The sequence below is a fragment of the Eschrichtius robustus genome, chromosome 9 (genome assembly GCF_028021215.1).
Source record: "Eschrichtius robustus isolate mEscRob2 chromosome 9, mEscRob2.pri, whole genome shotgun sequence".
NCBI lineage: Eukaryota > Metazoa > Chordata > Mammalia > Artiodactyla > Eschrichtiidae > Eschrichtius > Eschrichtius robustus.
In genome coordinates, this window is record NC_090832.1 from 15,097,984 (window position 1) to 15,103,173 (window position 5,190).

General features: G+C 39.5%; 1 protein-coding gene across 1 annotated transcript in view; it reads left to right on the top strand.

The window, feature by feature from the left end:
* RMND1 (required for meiotic nuclear division 1 homolog) overlaps positions 1–1,616 on the top strand; it is a 44,552-nt gene extending 42,936 nt beyond the window's left edge. The window contains exon 13 of the transcript XR_011074918.1: positions 1,599–1,616. The gene's annotated coding sequence lies outside the window, so the exon portion shown is untranslated. The remainder of the gene's footprint in view (positions 1–1,598) is intronic.
* Positions 1,617–5,190: the final 3,574 nt, after the last annotated feature.

Genomic DNA, 5,190 nt, shown 5'->3' on the forward strand with positions numbered 1-5,190 from the left:
GAAAGAAGCAACGTTATCAAACTATGATGGCAACTTGCCAACAACAAAACAATTCAAGGTAGATGTATAATGAAGTAAAGCTGAGAAATGCACAACCCCAAACATGTCACAAAACCACATCTTATCTTATCCACTTACCCTTCAAGAGTCAGTTCTAACACCAACTTCATTGCACCAGCACACCATTTTGCACATGTGTAGTGTAGAACAAACTGTGTATTACGTATATGATCGTGTTCTCCCCCACTGGACTGTGGGCATCTAAAGAACAGAGATAGTGATTAACACATACACCAGCTGCACCTACCTCCTATATCCAGAGGCTTTCTACAACAATAAACATTTTTTCATTCAGTTGTGGTGGGAGAAATTATCATCTTCGGTCCTTCAACTACAAATTCAATTCAGTTCTTCAAGTACTTGAGTACCAGCAGTATATATGAAAGTAAGTCCCTGTAAGGATCTTACAGGGGGATGGGAGATACAACATATATAAATAAACACCAAGAAAAGTAATTACATAAGTAAGTACAATCAGTGCTTTAAGGGCAGAATAGAACTGTCAGGTGTCCTGGTGGTAAGATAAACTAGAAAGCAGTCTAAGAAAAAAGCAGCCATTATCCAATTCTGTAACAGAAGTGTAAGACGATTTACTGTATCCCCACCTATTACTCAGAAAAGCCTAATGAATTAAAAAAAAAAAAAAAAAAATCAAGGTAAGCCTTGGTGATTTATCCTGGCTTCACTCACACTACCAATGTCAGGGATTCCTCCCACTCCTTGTAGCAGTAAGCCAAAACTAGTCTTAGAACAAAGCCTTCTAGATCCAAAGTTTCCATGAAAAATTCACAGCAGAAAAACATGGTATAGTTTTCTTTACACGCACACCCTGATTATCTTTTAGTTGTAACATCTTCTTTTAGGTCCTGGAAATATGCTAATTGGAAGAGTTACACAGTACAATCTCAGGGTCAGTAATATAGGCAGCACATGGAGCTAACCGTAAAGTAGTTAAAATTCATTTAATAATAAGTACATTTTCCGTTTCCTCTAAAAATCAGTTGGGACGGGGGTGCTGGTATGAGGAGTCTGCAAATTCATAAAGACATCAAGCATTATCCAGAGGCCAAATAAACTGACAGTATAACTACGATCATGTAAAAGAATACAAGCTGGAAGACTAGAAAACAAAAGTCCCACACTATAACTTCTTCAGAAAAGATTTTTTTTTAAAAATCAGCCAATTTTCTCATCTCTATCAGCACACAGATTATTATTTTCTCATGACAAAAAGTCAGAGAAAATCTGTTTCGTTTTCCTAGACTGAATGGGCTTGGCTAGTTAATTACCTAACCTCTTTGAGCCTGTCTTCTCAAATTTTAGAGGAAGGAGTGAGACTAAACGCCCTCAGAGGAAAAACTGACTTAATTAACTAAGATAATTACTTACAGATTGACTTCAGCAAGAATTCTGGTTCAATCCTAATTCATCCATAAACAGGAAAAATATAGAACTGTGGTAGCTATTAAAATGTCATAAATTCTTTGAGACTCTTCCCTTCAAGACATGGAGCTTAATTCCTCTCCCCTTGGCTGCAGGCTGGACTGAGTAACTTGCTTTTAACTAACAGCGTGTGGCGGATGGTGGTGTTTCCTCCTCGCTCTTGCTTGGACCGCTCGCTCTGGGGGAAGCCGACCACCACCATGTTGTGAGGACCCTCAAGCAGCCCCAGGGAGAAGAACCGAGAACTACCGAGTACTAACCCGCTGGAGTGTGAGCCGCCCTGGAAGCAGATCCTCTAACTCAGTCGACATCTTGACATAAAAAACACCTCCTGAAAGACGCTGACCCAGAACTACCTAAGCTACTTCCAGATTCCTGACCCACAGAAATTCAGAGATAAACAAATGTTCACTGTTTTAAACCACTTAAGTGTTGGGGTAATTTGTAACAGCAACTAATACTAAAAACTGAAATACCAGTTTTTTCAAACTGTGGACCTTGATCCATTTGTGATTTATGAAATCAATTTAAGGTACCACAATCAGCTAATTTCTTTAAAAAAATGAAACAAAAGATAGCAGAGTATATACCCATAATAACAAGTACTATTTCCTGAAAATTTTGTTTCAACTTTACATATATGTGTGTACCAGGTAGCATGTAATAAAATATATTTTTTAAAATCACAACAGAAAAAGTTTGAAACCCACATGCCTACGCTAATAGGTTTAAAACAAAAAAAAAAATTGCTAAAGTATAGGGAATCCTTGAAGGAATACAGTCTCAATAACAATCAACTATAAAATAAGCATTTCTTATAAACTTTTTAACAAAACAAAATACAAGACACACAAAATACATCTTTTCTGACTTATACGTTAAGCTGGCAAACACAGGTGTGGCATCTACCCTAGACTTAGAAATCTAGCATGTAAAAAAGCATGTCGTTCTCCCAATTTAAGAAATTACCCATAGGACATTCTTCAAAAAACTATGTAGTGAAAAAGCTTTGGGATGTACCCACATGTATTACTTCCTCTTACTATTACTTTCATCATCAGTGTTAAAGGAAGTTCCATCTTCAACCTGAGCGCACACAAATTTTTGCCCCCCCCCCCCAAAAAAAACCCAAAAGTACAGTACTGTTAAACTGCTTTCTGCCCACTGTCCAAGTCTCCCTGGAACTATCCTCTTCAGAACACAAGCAAGTGCGTATATCTCTGGTTGTACCTCAGCATAACACGTATCAAAACTTTCAGCAACACAAGACTCTGCAGAATATTTATGCATAACTTAACTTCTGATGAGTCCACTCGATTATTTGCTTGCACTGAGATTTTCTTTGAGGTAAAATGTGTGAAACTATTTTTGAAATCCCAATTTGCCGAATTTATTTTCAAAATGCAAAATAGATCAGTACACAAACACTAACACACAGATGACTTAACTTCTTTTTCTTATTACTTAACTCAGGGCATTTGTGGCTCTCCCATAACCAGACTAACTGACAGCTTCCCTTGGCCCAATCCGGACACAGACTACTAGCCATTCTCTGCAAGAACTAAGTTTTCTCCCCAACCTCCGCAAATGTATCCATCGAAATGTTTCTACTTCAACCAGTTGTAGAAAGCAGATATAGTCTGTATAGCACTCCTTATAACGCTACTACTTGATGATGGTGACTAAAAATCAAAATAATTGGCATACTTGGCAAAATCCAAGTATCCATCATTATGCCTTCCAAGAACTAGCAGCAAAGCCACCGCAGTTCTAAATTCCAGAGCAGCAGCTCTAAAAGACAAGACTAGGATGCTCCTGACAGCACTTTCTCTAGGAAGGAGATTCAGAGTTTCAGGAATAACCCCAGGGTTTATTTCTATACAACTATATAGAGTATGACTGGGAGAATATTTGTTGATCTTAAGAATAAGCATAGTTACTCTGCCTCAAGGCCAAATATTTGAGACACATGGCCAAGTTCCCGCCCAATGGCTTCATCTAAAACTTCAGCATTAGTTTTGCCCAGTTTTTCCATTGGTTTCTCTTGAATCAGTTCACTCTCCATGTAAGCACTCATCAGACCATAAACTTGAAAGTTCAAAGTCTAAAAGAATTAAGAACCCAAAGATCTCTAACGATGTCTCTCTACCAATGAAAATCACTTTAGTTTCCTAATGAGATGAAACAGATCTCAACTGTAAAGCCAATCCAAGGAAACTGGCATGCCAGGCTAATGGCCAACTTTGATGTTTTAGTGATAGTGCACCAGAAATGCTTAAAGCAGGGTCAGAATTCGGTTTTGCAAGGCAGACATTTAGCCACTCACAAGTCATTTACCTGGTTGATCAAAGAACACGAAAGTTCAAGGCAGGTATGTACTAAACCTATTACTCACTTCTGGACCACTAAAGTTACACAGCTGCTTATTTTGTCTTCAGAGAAGAAGGAATTAGTAATCAGTAGCCCCAGGTACGACTGGATTACCAAATCACAGGCAGATTTTTAGCAGGGACACTTCTGTATGTTAAATTAACTGTCTTAAGATAATAAACTTGCCTTAAGTATTTTGTGAACTATGTGCCAGGGCACTGTGCTTAGGTCTGGCTATGTCAACCAAAATGGGTTCCACATCAAATCAAGGAGCTTATATCCAGGATAGCATGCTTTAAAACCAGAGTAGCCTAGGAACTGCTGCCTCCATTTTCTTACAAATCAAGCCATATTCTTTTTTAAGTCTTCAAAATCCTAGACATGTAAAACAAAGAAATCGTTAAATGCATTCCTCAAAGGACTAAATCTCACTTCTAAAGATACAAATAAAATTCTAGCAAAATGGCAACGACGCAAAAGTAAACTTTAACATGTTAAGAATGACCATCAATGAATATTAAACCTCATGCTTGCCCTGTTACCACGTTTCAGGACCTCCCCGTTAAAAGATTTCAGGACCTCTAAATTTTAACAGAATGGCCAACTCTGGAATCCACTCTAACAATATCTCAGAGACCAAAGCTTAAAAGGAGAGTAAATTGTTCGTAAGTAACAAACACGCTTTGCAGACTTCGACTTTTCTGGACCAAAGCTTCATAAGCTAAAACCCAATTACTGAAATAAGCACCAAATTCAATCCTAACAGAAACGTCTTAGATCACACTCATCTGGTCTGTAAGGAAGCATTTCTACCTCTACACACAGCACCAACAATCATTTCTACTCCAGTATGACTTCTCAATTACCACTGGCGATAAAAAAAACTATTAGTAATTTCACAACTATCTCCCCGGTTCTCAAGTTCAATCCATTTCAAGTCTTTCAAGGTTAAAATTTATGCTAATACGGGAAGCAGAGGGACAAAGCTATAGGCCAAGAGATGTCAAGCAGAAGCTTGCAGAAGGATCCAAGCAGTAATTCTCCATCCCTTCCCCGAGCATCTCCAGGATTGTCCTACCTAACACTTCATGTAAACATGGGGCTTGTGACTCAAGCCTCCAGCCCCAATAGGTGGAGAGAAGTTTCCTCGCCTCGGCTGCACATGGTCTGCAGAAGTTTGGCTGGAGTAGAGCGCGGAGCCTGGGTGGGAGCGGCAGCGTACTTAGTGCTGCAGGCGGCGGCGGCGGCGGCGGCGGCAGAGCAGCAGGAGGCGGAGGCGGGCGGGGGGAGGGGAGGCGGCTGGGGGGGCGGAGGGGG